The sequence below is a fragment of the Adiantum capillus-veneris genome, chromosome 28, assembly GCF_014529385.1.
Source record: "Adiantum capillus-veneris isolate H3 chromosome 28, ASM1452938v2, whole genome shotgun sequence".
Taxonomy (NCBI): Eukaryota; Viridiplantae; Streptophyta; class Polypodiopsida; order Polypodiales; family Pteridaceae; genus Adiantum; species Adiantum capillus-veneris.
In genome coordinates this window covers 123,429,965-123,448,980 of record NC_140958.1, presented here as the reverse complement: position 1 = coordinate 123,448,980, position 19,016 = coordinate 123,429,965, and positions in this window count along the sequence as shown.

Sequence of the window (19,016 nt, the reverse complement as noted above, 5' to 3'; positions counted from 1 at the left end):
AACTAAAAATATCTACCTCGCTCTTAATTCTTTTGATGCGTGGGACCAAATGCTACAATATACATAGTGTGATATATGCAAAAACGAATGGCAGGTTGCACGCATGTGCATACCTTACTGGACAGCCAAGGCCTGGGACATGGCACCGTTGCATGTTTTATCACATTAAAACATTCCTAATTTTATTTAGGATTATAAAAATGTCAAGTATTTTGAAGTGACACGCTCATTTTGCCTAGAAAGTTCAATGCGGGCGATCTCAGTAAAAAATAACAGGTTTCATGCATGGGCGTAAAAGATTCATCCAAAGTGCTTTCCAAGTGGAAAAATGAGGTTCATCATGTAATTTTTATCCAATGGGATTTACTCACAATTTTAGGAATTTCCTCCAAATCGTTTTGACATTTATAGACAAAAAGAGGCACTTGTGGACTGAAAAGGACTAAAAATGGTTAACAGTAGCCCAAAAATAGAAATAAAGGATTTAAAATGCCACACCAACAACAATACCGTGGTTGCTCAAGCTGTGTGTTAGTTTTTAGAGCCAAGAATGATCTTTTTTGGACATATATCAAGGGAGATACAAGCGTTCTAAGCCGGGGTCCTGGTGCAGTCCTGTGCTGCTTCCACTGCATATTCGAAGGTATGAAGCTACCAATTAGGGTTTTCCTTCTTCAAAAAACCACTTAGGCTTCTCTAATGAAGTTTTGAAGCTTCCATGAAATGGTCACGACGAAGAATTGAAGCGTTCATTTAGGGGTTTTATCAAGGAAAAAGAGCACTGCATCTGTGCAATTAGGAGCAAGGCTACAAATAATTTTCACACACACAAGAGTTTTGAGTTAAAGGCTTGGTTTTTTTTCAAAGTGAAGCTTTCATGGCTAGAGTTTTTATAATTTTAAGTGTATCTTTTGCTTCAAATCCTCTACGATTTACTTGCTTTTGTTGTGAGAGGCCCGACGCTTTTCTAGTCGTACTACGCACTTCTTGACAACATGAGTGCAACAAAAGGGGTTATTATTTTTTTTTTCTCACATTTTCACATACAAAAAGGCACCATTAAAATAGAATTGAAAAAAATATTTACAGATTGAATGAGAAGTGAATGCATAACATGGAACATGCAAAGTCCACCATTGTGGACTTGCAAGGCTTTGTTGTAGCCTCCTCCTTGGTGGAGCTTTGGTCCACGTGTGCCATATGTGGCTTATTCTATATTGCATCATCACTTAAGGCTAAGATTATGCAAGCTTCATTATATTGTGACATATCCATAATCAAAGAAAAGTCATATGAAGAAAAGTCATATGAAGCTCTAGTTAATGCTAATATATTTACTAAGAAAGGGATGATATACATGTAATGTAGGAGAAAACCATATCCAAATGTATATAAGGACTTTTGCAAACTCGATAATCCTACTCAACCTCCTTGCACAAAAGACACACAATGCAATCCGTCCTTATGCTATCTTGGGCTATTCCATATGGGAAATTCTTTTCCAGACTTGTCATAAGTAGATAAAGGACCGTATGTGAGGCTGATATTTTATTATCAAGCTCTTATGTACAAACTTCAAGTTAGAAGACCAAGTATCATAGGTATTTATGTAGCTTAGTACCTTTTTTACCAACAGATCAAGAGTCCAACGTTAGAATGGACTTTGTAAATTTAGTATTTTGAGCCAAGATGAACATGAATTCTCTAGTATACACTTAGCAACAAAATCATACTAGAAGAGAATTTTGTTATGGTGTCATCCTCTAGGTCCTCTTGGTTAAGGATCCCAGAAAAATGAGCTTCAGATATAAACAAAAACCATCAGAGGGCTTAAGTAAACTTGATGTCAAGCCACACATTTTGCAATCCAAACACATGCTAGCAAAGTAATAATCAATTCAAATTCAAGACATGCATAGGATTCTAAATTACCCACAATAGCCAGCAACCATGTCCAATGGTACAAGGTATCAAAAGAAGAAAAAATGAATCCAATCGCCAACCTTGTGCAGGTGGAAGCACCCTTGGAATACCATGCCTCAATATTCAAACCCTTATGTTACAAGGACATGGACCTCAAGCTACCCTACTACTCAAGTGAGAAAAAAAGGAAGAAGGCTATCAGGGACTAGGGTCAGTGCTTGATCTCACATTATGCAAGAGCTCAATATATATCTCATGTATGGTTTGGTTCACGTGGAGACTAGAGGGCCACCAGGGTAGGGGTGCACGATAGGAACAAAAAGGTCAAGAGGGGTAGAATGCACTCTCTTTCTCTTGCATCTCTTGGTTCTAGAACATGCACTCCCATGGTGGTACATAATACTACAATTCTCCCTCTCTCTCTCTCTCTCTCTCTCTCTCTCTCTCTCTCTCTCTCTCTCTCTCTCTCTCTCTCTCTATAAGTCAAAGGTATGTGAGTCCTAGTACATTGTAAGTACTCTCCATGTACTTCAAGAACATACATTAAATCAAACACACAGGACAAAGGTCAATAAATACACTTAGAGCATAAATCTGGCATACATTTTGCAGTGCTGCTTTAGCCTAGGAACGTGTTGGAAGCCCTGCAATGACACTGAATCATGAGTGCCTGTCATTTGAATCTAGTAGACTATAATGATGGCCACTTGAATGGCCCGAGGAATTACATACACACAGAATATTTAACATCGTTTCAAAGACTCTCCCTTCAGAGCTCACGATGAGTGGAGATGATTCACACTGAAGAGACCCTCCTGTAACACCTTCTTGGTCCTCCTCCCATCAATAAGGTTGTGACTTTTGATGTGGAATTTCTGATGCTCCCCTTCCACAAGCAAAACTCGACTGCTTAACTTTCTTCAACAGTTTTTCCAGAACGGATTCTTTGCGCTTATGGAATAGATTGTCAAGTGGATCGACCAAGTTTTGCCCACTATCTGCATCGGCTGGTAGAAGAAGAAAATGCCAGCAACCACGGGCTGGCAGAAGAAGAAAAGCCCACCAAAGGCACGAAGACGAGCAAGGGGTCCAACCAGCTATGTGCTATGGTGGCAAGCACCTCGTCTCCACCACTCATCACCACAAAAGCTGTACACTGCGTATTGTTAGCCAATTCGATGGCTTCAACCCGACCAACAAACTGCACAAAAATATCCTTCAACCTTGCCCAGAGAAGTCACTACCCGCTGGCCATGAAACCTTCAACATTTTCTCCGTGCCTTTTCCAGGCCACCTACAGCCCGCACGGATCCATGCAATTTCTGCCTTGAAATGCTCAGAAGCAACGTCGTGAATTTGCCTTCTCCGCTCCCATTTGGCTTTGAGCCCTGTTTGTTGCCTTCTAAAAGAAACATTAGTGTTGTATTGGGCTAGGGAGACTCTCATTGTTTTCAGTGCAAGATGGAGACTTAGTTTAAATGTTTATTTTACTTTCATTTCATATCCTGATATGTCTTGGCTTTTTTGGCTTTTTAAAAGAAGCCCTTAGAGTTAGTTGAGTTAGGGTGGGTTCAGACTAGGTGGTGGAAGAAAAAAGCAAAGGGTCGTTCTTCTTCCATGACAAAATTTAATTTGCTGGAGTTGAGGCACTCTTCCACCGGGCCCTCCATTTTTCTTTCGACCCCCCCCCCCCGAAGAGTTGATGGCCTCTCTCTGGCCCCTTCACTTTTTCACTTTTCCTCCTCCACACTGTTCACACTAGGTGGTGGCACATTTAGAAAACCTTGTTTCTTTTGCCGATTCAATCAGTTTTTCTCACATATTTCACCAGTTTTTCTTCCCTTCACCATGGTTTGCAACCAACTAGCCTCCATTTTCAACTAGCAAAACTCGACCTAAGGATTTTATCACGTTCTAATTATTTTAGAAAGACACCTTCACTTGTTCATAAGTGTTTTGGGAAACCTCATCAGAAAGTGTGTCGTAGGCTCTCCGAAGATTCTGAAATTGTGCCGCAGTGAGGGGGTTGTCAAGCCTCTTGTTCGGGTGACAGATGAGGGCTTTAGCAAGAAAAGCCTTGCGGATTTTCTGTGATAAATCTCCTTCCTTGACGCCCAGGATTGCGTAACAATCCTCCACCTCCATGTTTTTGTTGCTTTGCTTATGCAAGGATGCTCACGCTCGCGCTGCACTGATGCTCGCGCTGCCCTGATGCTCCTGCTTGCGCTGCCTTTGCCGGCTCCTGCTCGCGTTGCCCTGAGACCTGCACGCGCTGCTATTGCGTACTCCTGCTGAGGCTGAGGCCTACGCGAGCAGTCCTATGCCCAGCAGTCCCACGTGCAGTCCTACGTGTAGCAAGTCCCAGCAGTCCTACGTGCGCCCCGGCACCCCCCTTCATCTACGCGTAGAAAGTCATTGGCTCTTACGTTCAAGTTTAAAGAGATTTTTTAAGCCTTAAGGTAAATTTTTAAGTTTGCCCTGGAAGGCGTGCATGCCTTGCTTGCTCGGTCTTTTTCATGTGTCTAGGCTCTGTGCACTACAACCAAAATAGAACGCAAGTTGCTTCAAAGCATACAAGGCGTCTATTCATACGAGCTTTATAAAAAAAAAAAAGTATTTCTATCGGCATTCTGAACCGCTCTGGAAGCTTGATTGTGATTGTGTGTGAGTTAGTTTCACCCTAGTACCCTACCCCACATTTGTGGCTCGGGTTCGATGAATCCGCCTACCGAAGGGGAAGGGCCGGGTGTAGATAGCTACACCACCCCAAAAAAAACAACAGCTACATTTAAACGGAGAAACACAGATACTGTACTATCACCAGGATCCTTACGAGTGGGGAAAACCTCCAAGATACATGATGAACTAATGATGGAGAAGGTCCAGGTGATGCTCAAATCAGAGCTAAACTATATGAGGGATGACATCAGGAAGGAAATGCACGTGAGCACTGAGAGCTACAGGAACTTCATGTATGGAGACATGATGAGAGAACTAAGGGGAGAGGTCCAGGGGATATAGAATGAGGAGATTTAAATCTTGAAAATGGAATTACGAAACCTAATCAAGGCCAAAGTAAATGTAACAGAATGCATTATGAAAAAGAAACTCGATGAGGCAGTAGCAAGTTTTGAAGCATGGAGAACAAATATGGAAAAGCACATGGGGGAAAAAGATGCAATAATCGAGGAGCTAAAAGGAGAACTGACGGCTTGCAAATCTGCAACTAAGGAGAAGGAAGACGACCAACCTTCGGTGCTGAAGGAGCTCGAGGACATAAAGGATCAGATGAAAGCTCTACGGGAAGGAGATGAACAGAAATCGAAAACGGCATCTTCATGGGCGGAACGTCTTTTTAAGACACAAGAAAAGGTTGATGAAGCAGAGAAATGGATTGAGGATGAGAAGAAAGGGAAGGTCCAAATGCTCGAGACCACACCTACTTCTACCATTATTAATATGGCCATTGAGGAAGAGCAGAAAAGGAAGAATCGGGCTCTGCATGTGCGGGTCATAGGAGTCAAAGACAAAGAGAATGTAGATGAAGAAGTGAAGGAACTGCTACAACGCATGGGCATCACAGAGCCTACTCACACAAGTGCATGGAGAGTGGGCAAGAAAGGAATCAATGAGAAGGGAAACGTAAAGGATAGGGCACTTATTCTCCGATTCCTGAATATAGAAATAAGGAAAGAATTTCTAAAGAAGGGGCCAACTCTTAAGAAAACCGGTATTTTCCTGGGAGATGACCTTACATTGGCACAAGTGGCACACATGCAAGAGTTGATGCCAGAGATCAGGGCAGCAAGACAAAAGGGAAAAATCGCCTTTTAGAGAGGAGGGAAAGTAGTGGTTCTGGAAAAGCGCTCAGCATGACGGTGCGAGACCTATGAGGCGACACTCCGGATAGTGGCGTGGAATTGTAATGGATCATATAGGCTAGATGTAGGTGCCTTTGAAGACAGCTTTAGGGACAGAGACATAGTTTTCTACTCAGAGACACACCAGATACCGGGACAGCGTATGCCACATGTGAAGGGTTATTTATGGGAAACAGTTGGTCGACCAGACAAGAGATCTCTACGGGGTAGCTAGGGTTCAGGAGGAGTAGCATTCTTATTTAAAGAGGAGCTAAAACCACTACTACAGATTGTCAGGAAAGATGAGCAAGCAAGGTATATGTGGGTGAGAATGAGAGCCGAGACAGGTAGATTTCTATATATCACTATATGCTACTTCCCTCCAAGTACCTCAGTCTACTCCTCACCTCAAGGACAATCCCCTTTCTCCATATTGAATAATGACATACGGGAGTTCTCTAGAGATGGAGACATTGTTCTCTTAGGAGACTTTAATGCCAGAACGGCCAACTCTCAAGCAGTATTCTATGATACTTCTGAGGAAATGCTCAGAGAAGTGGATTTATCACAGAGGGGGCTTACTAGAAACTCACAGGATAAAGAACACACTGAATATGGCAGACATCTCTTGGAGATGGCAACTATACGTGGTTTGGCCATACTTAATGGTCTAGAGAATTCCCCGTTATCTCGGGGATTCACATGCTTCCCGCACATGCATGGGGCCAGTATAGTGGATTATGTCATGAATTCACCAAGCTTTATTTCTATTATCGACGACTTTAAGGTGGGACCCAGACCGGTGGGGATTGCATTGGATCATGCTCTCCTGACCTTATCAATCTCCTTCCAATAAAATGCCTCTCAAGTACAAAGGAAGAAGACACACACAAGATATACTTTCACGCCAGAGACTGATTCAATCTATGTGGAGAAGATCTATAATAGGATGTGGGCAGCCGAGCCAGTATATACTGTAGAGGAGATTACTTCTCAATTAACAGAGATACTACATGGAGCAGCACAAGAGGCATACCCACATACTCAACCTGATCAGAAGAGAGGATCTGGGAACATGCCTCAAAACAGTTTGTATGACGAGGAATGCAAAGAGACGAGAACCCAGGTCGAGAAAGAGCTTACACTTGGGATCATCACATATAAGCAGTCTCGGATTGCTCTTCGGCGTATAGTACGTCGTAAGAAAAGGGCATTTTTAGCCAATCTGGAGAAGGATTTATATCAGCTCTTCTCGAGTCAGGACTCACATAAGACCTGGTGCTTATTTCACGAGCACTCACAGCCTCCGACGATTACTTCTCTTGAGATTTGGGGTCAATATGTAACATCATTATATATGGTATCTGGACAGCCTCCACTATCAGATCCGCTAGAGCCATGCCCTGCTACTAGTACTTTCTTTACTACGGAAATGGTGAAAAAAGCCATTGATAAGATGAAGAAAAGAAGAGCATATGATCATGATGGTTTAGTAGCAGAACATCTGATCCATGCTAGGGATCTACTTTCAGAAGTCCTTGCTCGTCTGTTTAATCGGGTCATGTGTGAAGGATTACCTGAATCTTGGAAACTATCTACTATCGTACCTATTTTCAAGTCAGGGGATCCTATGATACCTAGGAACTACCGTACCATTATGGTAGGTCACACATTGACCCGACTGTACGCATCCATTGTTGAACAAAAATTGAGTAGATGGGCAAAGAATGAGGGCATAAGGGCAACAGGACAAGCTTGATTCAGAAGGGGTTATTCCACTTTAGATCATATTCTTACGCTCAGAGCCATTATTGGGGAAGGAAGAGCAAACGGGAGAAGGATGTATTGTTGCTTTGTGGATTTTCGGAAAGCTTTTGATACAGTACCAAGGGCCAGATTGATGCGCAGGATGCAAGAGTTAGGGGTCCCCAAAGAGATTATTTGGGGGACATGGCCTTATACGGGTTAGTAACTGGGTATGTACGTACTCCAGAAGGGGATTCCGACATTGTTCATTCCACCGTTGGAGTAAAGCAGGGATGCCCACTGCCCCCTACTTTATTTGGTATGTACATAGATGAGGTATCAAATTACATTGATAGAGAGGGTGATAGAGGTGCTCAAATTGCAGGGTCATGGATCCCTTTGTTGTTGTATGCAGATGATATTGTATTGATAGCAGAATCACCAGATGGAATGCAAAGGCGGCTAGATGAATTACATAAATTCACAAAGGACAGTGGACTGTAAGTAAACTTGGGTAAAACCAAAGTTATGGTGTTTAACACCACACTGCAGTGGGTTAGGAGATCGGCACCTACATTTGCATATGGCCAGGATACAGTAGAGTACACAGATGCATACACATACCTTGGGGTGGTATTTGCAGGACCAAAGTTTACTCTTAAGAAAGCAGCGGATGCTAGATTGTCTAGAGCCTCTGCGGCCTTGGGAGGGTTGGAGAGGATGTGTTCACAAGTGCAATTTCAGGAACCACGAACAAAACTTTGGCTCTTTGATATTGTGGTGGCTTTGGCTATGCTTTATGGGGTCCAGATTTGGGGACCATCTATGGATCAGGATAATTGGAAGTCAATGGAGAGACCTTTGGTATCTATGATTTCCCGAATGATTAGAGCCAAGGCCTCCGTACCACACGCGATTACCCAAGCGGAACTAGCTACCCCTCCAATAGAAATTGAAGCTCTTAACAAATCAGTGTCCTTTATACATGGTTTGTGGGATACAAATAATTGCCGATATACTAGACTGTCCCTCGAATCCTCTCGACAATTAGCAATGAAAGGGGATACATCATGTTGGTATGCACAACTGTCCTCGTGGTTTTAGAGACACGGGTTTAGTATGGAAATATTACCCCCCTTCCAATACTCTCTTGAGGCTCCATCACTGGCAATTACACGAACGGAGATTAATAAAATCATTTGTCAGGATCTTATACAGTTGGATACTAAGAGGACATGGGTAGACCCTACACAAGAATTGGGCACGAAGAGGGCCGACTACAAAGAAAACTTCCTACAGCTATCTGAAGATAGATTTGTGATTCGCCCAAGCTACATGGATACCCACCTGTCTCATTGTTTGAGATGTGCTATTGGTCAGATTCGTACATCCTCACACCAGTTGGAAATTGAATTTGGCAGATTTAGGGGAATCCCACATGAGAGCAGAATTTGCAAGTTATGCGAAATGGAGCCGGAGACAGAATTACACTACATATGCCACTGCACCGTATACTATGAGATATGTGGGTGCTTACATTGCCTATTTAAAGAAGTCTTCGGACCTCTTGATAGAGTCATACAATACCAAGATCAAAGATGCTTAGGCTTGTACCTACTGGAACTACATCGGCACAGGGATAATCTAATGAGAAGACAAAGAGAACTACAACCTCAGAGGAAGATCATAGATTTCTTTGGATCGAGAGAAGCAGGAGTGGAAGGAGAAGCAAGATGCCAGCAGCCAGCACAAAGGAGTACCCACATTCATACCAAAGGCACCCTCATTGACAGGGCGATTGAGCTTAGGAAATCGAGACGACCACGACCGAGATGCAGAAGCACACTTCACCGGAGGAGACTACAACAAAGGATTAGAAGCATTCTAGCCAGACACCCAGAATGCTCCTAAGAATTTTATTTAATACTTTGTATTTAGTTTTTCACATTTATTTTCACACTTTCACACTTAGTACTTTAGTACTAAGGTACCCAGACATTGTAACAGATTCACCACTTTTGTATCAGTTTGGTCTCATAGGTCATTCTGGCCTTTTGAAGACGTTAATATAACATTTCATTTCTCTCTCTCTCTCTCTCTCTCTCTCTCTCTCTCTCTCTCTCTCTCTCTCTCTCTCTCTCTCTCTCTCTCTCTCTCTCTCTCTCTCTCTCTCTCTCTCTCTCTCTCTCTCTGTGGGGACAATAAAGAAAAGGTAACAAGTGTAAGGCCATGTTCAGACTGCATGGCCCATGCCAACTTTTTCTTAGGTCGATCAATGAGATTTGTCACCCCAAATTGTGCCATTCAAATTTCACACTGCACACTTTCCACCCACCTTGAATCCTACATGGCACACTGACTCACGGCCATCTCCATGTGCAGGTGTTCCGAGCTGCACATGCCACCCATGGATGGAACATTATAAGCTCAGCCAATATGAATGAGAGAGAGAGAGAGAGAGAGAGAGAGAGCCTGACACACTATCATTTTTTTGCCATCCTAGCACTCGGATGGGAGCTTCTCCTTCGTTGTTTCTTGTGTGGAAAAGTGGAGGAGTTCCCTTGCGTAGTCTGAATGCCCCCTAAGTGTGCTATGAACTATAAATCCTATAAATCGATGCAGAAGAAGTAATGATACTTATGGTAGTCATCAAAGTAAAGTAGCATGTTTGAGTTGATACATATAGTTTGTTGTCAACTAGTAGCTTAGCAAAAAAAAAAAAGAGAGAATAGGGTAAATAAAGTTAAAAGAGAAGAAAAATTACAAAGTCCCCTAAGGTAGAAAGGGAAAATCTTTGCTAAGAACAATTACCACAGAGGGAAGGGATACAAAGAAAAGCATCATATGGATAGACAAGAGCAATAATTTTGGATGAGGAACAACCTTGAAGGTGATACAAAGAGAACAAAATAGTCTTCCATTTATGCCATCTGATATGCTTCTGGATATCCTTGACTTTAAAACTTGAAAGTAAATTGTTGCGGGAGCGAATCACACCACCTATAAAGTGCATGCAACACAACCTAGATCAACATAATGTCAATCTAGGACACAGATGACACGATAGGCACACGAAGGAAATCTCGTTAGCTTGTCAGGCTGAGACCATCGTACACATACAACACTCTGGAGGCCAACTAAACCACAACCTAGAATGTAACTGCTCTCAACTACACCACCTAGCCACATACACACAAACGGAAGGAAACTCACTAAAACATGCTAGAATCGTATGAAACTTAAGGAACACTATCCCCTCACTAGGATACACCTGTCCCTAAGCCTCTACACTCAAAATCCTAGCTCTAGACCCATCTATGGAAATCGCGTATAAAGATAGAGCAGAATTTAGGAAGTGCCCAAAACTGAAATCTATGAGTATCTATGCGTAGCTTATGTCACCACGATTCTAATGACTACTTGCACGCAGAAAAACAGACATCGTTTGATATACTTATAGCCGCAAATAGCTCATAGATGCACGAGCGCTTTCGCTCCGTTCCACGAGGAATGCTTGGCGTTGTCGCGTAGCTCTTGCCGAGGCTAGCGCAATGGTGCAGTTGGATCTACAATGGATGAATGAGAGGGGGGTAGTGCTAGGATGAAGCTCCCGCTCTCTCTCTTCCTCTCTCACACATGGTCAACGGAAGCTTAAAACTATGATTATGATAAAAGTTGTATGTTTACAAGAATGACCTAGGTACCTTATATACTAAGGTCACCTTAGGTTAACCAAAAATAGAGTTTGAGGGGTCAAATGGCTTTGTATTTACAATCTGGAAGTGCCATTGCACCCCGGATTTTGCTATAGACTACCTATTTATTACAAATAATGTTTCTAACCATGATCCACAGCATTTCATAACTCTCAGAGAATAAGGCTTTGTTGAGTTATGTCATGTTGTTGACCCGCCGTCAACACCTCTCCCCCTCTGTGATCATGTCGTCCCTGACATGACCTGATTGTCGATGCCCATGCAGTCTTTGTTGTCCTTTTGCTGATGTAAAGAAGGTATTGGTTGTAGCCTTTGCACAAGCTCTTCTTGTTCGTCCAATCCAATGTACATAGTCGTCACATGATTCGGGAAAATCATAATTGATAACGAACTTTATGTCTTTCACATCCATGCTCAGATGGAGTATTTGTTTATGTCATAAGGTCTATTGCCAGATCTAAATTCAAAAATAATTCAATCACGTTCAGCTTGACTCTTACCATCATGGATAGAGAAAGCTAGAAAATCATAAGTGATAACGAAATTTATGTCTTTCACATCCATGCTCAGATGGAGTATTTGTTTATGTCATATAGGTCTATTTCGAGATCTAAATTCAGAAAGAATTCAATCATGTTCAGCTTGACTCTTATCATCATGGATAGAGAAAGCTCCATCCATCACTTGCTCCAGCAAATCTATCGATTCTAGGTATTTGTGATTCTCAGAAACAACTTCTACAATCTGTAGAATTGAGTGATTAGCTTTCAGATCTTGTGAGCCGAAGACAACTTTGTAAGGATTCTATAGAAATTGTATGGCTAAACCTTCAACTTCTTTATGCCAAGTTGCACTCCAATGCAAAGTCTGTCAGTGAGGCCAAATTTGGGAGATATATTTTTTTCATTTGAGGTTAAAACTGATGTCTAGCATTCAATCTTCCTCATCAAGGACAAGATATGTAACCCTGTGAAGGTTGGTTTTGTCCATCATTTGTGTTTGCTCTTCTTTGTTGGTGCCTCCTTTGTTCTTGCATCAAGGTGATCAAAGCCGCATTTGCCACTATTAGCTTTTGTGTGACTTGTAAATCATTATACTGCTTCTACTTGATACATGACATAATTAAAGCCTGACAAACCCCAGTTAGTTCCCCAAGTTAGTAACTTACGTCAAAAGGGCTTTATCGTACATCATTCGCGATAGATGACCATCAATGAGCTATCATTGTCCATTTGTCCTTAAAATTCATATACATGATGTACACGGTATGTAGATGGCTATAATTGCTTCAGATTTAAAAAAATTGCATCTTTGGCTACCTAGGGTTCTCTCTCTTTTTTTTTTTTTTGAAACCCTTAGCTTGTACTCTCTATTTATAACCTTCTGACAATGTTTGGCTTGATTTGGACTTGTATTTGGCTTTATAAGTTAACTTTTTGGATTTTAGTCTCGAGAATGACTGATGGGCATCTTTGGCCCCTTTAACACGCGTAGAACCAATGATGATGATCAAAATTTGGCTTGTTCCTTGGTTGCGTATGCAAACATCTATCACGATAGATGAGTGCACTATCATTTTTGCCCCTTTTTTCCTTGTCAGTGTTGTTAGTCCCTTTTGTTTGTTAGGCTTCATTAAGTCACATACAAGATAGAAGATTACAGTATAAAGATCTACTTCCTGTATACGGCCTTGCAGTCGCATGAAGTGTCTAATAGGCAATTTACACTTGATGGATGCTTTTGTTTAGTCACATCAACTTTCTTTGTCCTTGTAGGCCACCCTGGATTTTTATGACCATTCTTAGTTAGGTTTGGTCTCATGTTGTTGTTGAAGGTTGATTAGCATTCTTTTCTTACCTTTGACATTATAGCCTTGTGCAGATGACTTTTGAGACATACCTCATGAAGTTTCATCATTTTCCTGTACTTGCTTCTCTTTGTACTTCTCGACATCTCTTCAGTCTTTTCTGCATCTGGATTATGGTTTTTTTTTTTGAAATCTCAAAAATAACAAAATAAAACCAAAAATCGACTCAACTCAAAAAGAAAAATCAAGTTAATAAATTTATAAACACTATGTACATTGTACAATGTCCCTAGGGGCTCATATATGGCTTTTGTCCCCGTACTTCTCTTGTAACTCTACTGTGAGGGCATATACTCGGAATTTTGTCAAAAAATCAAACACAAAAATTCAATACAACTCACAAAACATTGCCCTCTAATATTCATATATTAGGTCTGCATTTAGAATGCCTCCCCCCCTCCTATTTGGAGTCCTCCTTGACGACAGGGTATCATCAAGGGTATGTGTTGTGCTTGGGCAATCAAAAAATGTGCCTATGCAGGCCTTGTAATGTAGCCCTATTATGCATACATAGTCAATGCATGGAAAAGCTTTATGTTGTGCAAGATGTGGGTATAATCAATTTGCTTATTGGCATTTTCCGGTGAGGCTTCCTATTCTAAGAAATGTGATGTTCTTTGAAGCTCCTGTGTCATTTTCTTGATTGAAGGTTGTAGTGCTTTTTTGAAGGCTTACTTATCTGTTTGATGTTCCTTTGGAATCCAGTTTAGCCTTGTGGTTGGTTGTCGTATTTGGTATTATTCTTCAGAGTGGGTTCTCTTCTAACTATATTGTAATTGTAGGAGGAATTGAAAGAATTCAAGCGGCGGTGCAGTAATAGTAGTGTTATTGGTTCCCTTTGGGACCCACGTCTTTGTGGTTACTGGCTGCTTTGTTGATGCTGCTCATTTGGGAACCCATACTTGTCCCTGCTTTGTTTTAGTTTGAAGAGAATTCTTTGGGATCCACCTTGTCTTTGTGTGAGTCTTCAATGGTCTTTCCTTCATGTCTTATACTCTTGGTTGGCGATGAGGTTCAGACTTTGGGTGTTGATACTTTGGGAGTTGACAATTTAACTATTTTGGAATCCAAATGAACTCCTGGCCTCTTTGTAATTGAGTCAACTTCTTTGGAACCCAAATCTGAGTTTCAAAAACTTGCGATTTTGGGATTTACTTAGCCGTTCTTGCAGACTTTGACTGTTTTCCTTTTGGTGTTGGATCTTGTGATTTTTTGTTAGAGATCTTCGTATTCTTAATCCATAACTGCTTTTGGCCAATCTCGCTCTTTGGTATCCAGATTTGTCAAACTTTTTGGTTCTGACTCTTTGTTCTTTGCTTTTGGTCTTTCTTGGTTGTTACTGAAGTTGCTAGTGATCATGATGATCTGAGTTGTTGGTAGGGAATGTCGTATGAATCATCACTATCACTACTATCCTGAGCAAGGTTGCATTCTAGCAATTTCTCTTTGTGGTTTGGCTGGTTATGAAAAGTTAATGTCTATTTGCTATTGGATTGTTGATTCTGGGATGACTTTGGTATCCACTTGATTAGAGGGTTGGTAGCCCATTGACATGGCTGTGTTCTTCTTGGCTGAGTCTTTTCTTCATGTGTAGGAGCCACGTTTGAGGGTGCTTGTTGCAGTTGTGTTTCCACCGTGGATTTTGGAATCCACCTCTGATGCACTTTGTTCTTGTAGCAGTGACATTGTTTCCTGGGTCTTTGATCTAGACAATCATAAACCCGTGCATTTGTTAAAGTGTTCTTCACGTCACCTGCTGGGTTTTCGTTGTTTGCAACTTCTTGAAGCTCCAAGTGTTCTATAGAGTCGTAGAACTCGTCTTCTTCTTCATCTTTGTTTTCCTGGATTACACTCACTGCAAAGTAAGGAACGACATCAAATCCATCTTCATCACAAAACTTCGTTGTTGGACTTTGTTGAATAGCACACACATCCAGATTAGCCAAGGTGTGTTCCCATCCATGCGGCTCTAATTCTTCCTCAGGAAAGGGTTCTGGGATATAATCCTCATCTTCAATTGCTCTTTCTAGGATGTCTTCCTCTCATGTCAAGCTTCCGCAATGTGAAGTTCCACATATCCACAGTTCTTTAGGCTTACCCAACCATGCTGGAAGTTATGATCATGTTACAATAGCGGAATCAAACTCTTTAACAGGTGTTGTTGTCACATCCCTGTAGCTATGGTCCTTCAAATTTACCCTTGTTGTGGTTTCCATATTTCTCAAGTAGATATGGTCATAACCCCAATCTTGGACCATTTTCAGTTGTCTCATGAATGGTCTTCCTAGAATGATGTCATAGTTGTTCTTCTTGCCAAAGTCAACAATAGCAAAGGTTTGCTCATGTTCAATTCCACAAGAAGTAACAACCACGTTTTCTAGCAGTCCTATGGGCCTTTCCATGTGTCCATCTGCAAGTTGCAGTTTCATCCTTGTAGCACTCACTGCTGGTTTTCCCCATGTTTTCTAGACCTCTTTTGTTGCAATGGAAACGCTGGCTCCGCTCTCAAGGATTGCCATGGTTTTTACACCTTGAAATTCCACAAGAAGAGTGGTGTTCCCATTTTCTCCCTCATAGTACTCCCGTACCTGTTTAAAGGAACTGGTCTAGTATTTAGCTGAGGCATTTCTATCTCTTTGATCCCTTCCTCTATTTGAGTCATTGGTTTCTTAACACCAAATTTCTCTAGGAATTTTCCCACATTAGCCCACATGTTTGGTCGTATTCTGAGCAAATCGGCTAACGTTATTGTACAGGTGATTGGTGTCGACAAAATGTCTATCAATCCTTTTGAATAGATGACCTTGTTGGGAGCCAGTCTCTGTGATGGGACTGCAACAACCTCTGACTTGGCCTATAGGATGGTAGTATTCTTAACAAATGGGGTTGACTGTCCATAGACTGTACAGATCCTTTGTCTCCCCAATATGATTCCATTTCTAGATTCATTCGAGATCCAGCCTCAAATTCCTCTATTGGTGGAAGAGACACTCCTCTTCCATTACCTGTCCGGTTTACGCATCTGCTTAGATTACTCGCTTCATTGGCCTCTCTGACTTGTTTCCACAATTCATCAAGACCATCTATGTCTTTACAACTGCCATGTATAGTTTTGTGAAATCCCTCGAAAGAGTTATCCGTGGTATTCAACAATATCCTTGGATCTAATGCTGGGTCCTTGAGCTTTTGTCCATGCTCGTGATTGGAATCTGGCTCTTTTTGTTTCTAGTTTGGTGGGATTACTGGTGTAGGTGGGACAGGGATCACACCTTCGAGTTTTAATCCAACTGGTGGTTCTAGAAAGCTTGGGCTTTTTGAATCATTTTCTTACACATTTCAAGCCTATCATTTTCTAGTCACGCATATGGATATGTCATCCATCTCTGTTCTTGGGTTTGGTTGTGTTCTAGCCGTGTTTCATAGTCTTTTAGGAGGTCGTCTAAATGCTCATTAACCTTCTCGACCAACACTGATCCTCCCTAGCTAGCACTTTTTGGCTCACTTTTCGTTGATGGTTCTATTGGAGGTTGAGATGTCTCCGCAAGAGAAGATGCAACCCTTTCCTCATGTTGTTTTATCTTCTCTTCAGCTTAGGTAAGATTGTCAGCTAGCAATTTTTGCTCTCGTTCTCTACGTGCTTTCATTCTAGTCTTTCTAGCTTTCCAATTGATTCGTTTGCTCTTGGTTTTCTTAGTAGGTGCGTGGACTCGCGTCAGTTTTTGTTTTCTCTGTCTCTAGGTTCTCATCAGTGTCCTTTTGAGCTTGCGCTCTCGTAACTACTTGAACTAGTACAAAATTTTCATTTTCCGAGCTACTGGGTAGCTGAACAATACCTTCTGGCTCGGTTTGGATTTTTTGGACAGTTGGGGGTCAAGTGAATGACACCACAGTCAAGACAATAGGCATTCACTTGGGTGATCTCCGTTTGAGGACATTGTTGGACCAAGTGGTTGCCATGGTTTTTGTGACAATCTATCTCCAATTGAGGAGCTTCTTCTTGCAATTCCTCTAGGCTATAAATAGGCTCTGACCTTGCTAAGCCTCTATTAGCAATGAACCGCAATGTCCTTTCGTCCATCTCATACCTTCTTTCTTCAGGTCGAAACGCAAGAGGTGGAGGTTGTACTGGCCTCATTACTCCATTTGTTTCTCTCATCTTCTGTTGCTTCAAAGGAAAGTACCCGCTTTGGTTGTTATAATACATTGGAGCTGGTACTAGTGCTTGTTATTAGATGCTTCCATCATCAGTGTGTATCTCATGTCTATAGGAATTCTAGCACTTGGCTGAAGAGGTTGTTGTCCTAAGACAAGCTATGGCCTTGCAACTCCTACTGGACCTGGCGCACTCTCCATAGCGTATCTAGGTGGAGTAGGTGCTACTGGAATAGGTTGTACATACCTCTCCTTAGCATATTCCATGCCATAGTAACACTCTTCTCTCGTACGGTTTGTCCATTTTCTCTCAATTCACACCATAGAGGTTCTTGGAGGTCAAATTTAACTAGAGGAGCAAGTCTCTGAGCTAATCCTTCTATGAGCTTCATTTGCTTACTACATACCTCTGGCTTTATTGTGGGTTGCGTTCTTGGTGAATAAGTCCTCTAAGAAGATGCGTCACCTCAGTATCATATCTTCTCAAGGTTCTGCTTTGATTTTGATAGGAGTAAGTTATAGGAGGTGGTGATGGTACATATGGTCCTGTTGTGTCTGTAATTCCACCTCTATAAAAGTCATGTTCTATGGTTTCATCTAGGTACAACCATGGTCCATTAGGCAAACTCACTTGAGGAGGCATGTCTGCCATCTCTGTGATCATTTCATCTCTCGTTATGGCTCTAGAAGGGAATCCAAGTGGCTCCCTTTTTGGAATTCTCGTAGGAATTCTCATGCTTGGTGGAGATATCTATGGTCCTTCATTGACCAAATAACCATATCTTTCTAGTGCATTGTGTGGGTTTGTGTCAAAATGTGGATAGATTAGCATTTCAGCACTTGTAGCTTGGCTTGCCATACCTTTGGTCATATCTACAAAAGCATTGGTAGATTGGCTTTCCATATTGATGATCTTAGCTTTCTTAATGTCAGGACCACTCTCTACTTTGATGGTCCTAAATAAGCACCTTTGGTTTAGTGCAACTTATCCCTTTTTGCCCTTGATCAGGTCTCTCAGAAGTCACGAACTTGTGACTCTTGGTCTCTGGAAACTAGTTCTAGGTACCCTAAAAGTTTGGATTGCCTGCAAGCTTTTTTCCTGGCTATACCTTACTGAATTTGGAGTTGTCTATTAAAAGTTAGAGCAGTTTTCCTAAACTGCACTTGAAACAACACTCAAAACAGTTTCAGGATCAAGGATTTTTGCTTGTTTCTTAACCAAATGTAACCCAAATTTGTTGAAAGTTGTTCACTAGGCTTACTTCATAGTGGTTAACACTCCTAAAAGCTCACTGTGAGTTTTCACCTCCAAACTAGGGTTACAGACATCATACGCGTATGAAGTCTATGTGCTCAAAATTTGACAAAATTTGGTATGTGAGCTCTCCTTGATGTTTTCTACCCACAGCAAGTTTCATTTTGTGAATTTGACATTTATTTTGACACTTGAGACATTATACGCATATAAAGTCTTTTGTGGCAAAATGAGGCGACTTTGTTCCATTGATTTCTTATCACTCAAGCTGTCATAAAATCTAATATCTAACCAACCCAACTGATTTTCTCATATTAAATTGATCACTTAATGTGGGAGAATAAACGGGAACAAGTGTTAAGATATAGACATGTGCTTATAGATCTATCTCAACACGGAGCCAATGGTAAAGGGGCCCAAATGAGAGATGGTCTATCAAAGAGCAAGGCTAACAAATGGAGTATAAGACCTTAGGGTTAGCTTCATTGAAGACCTCC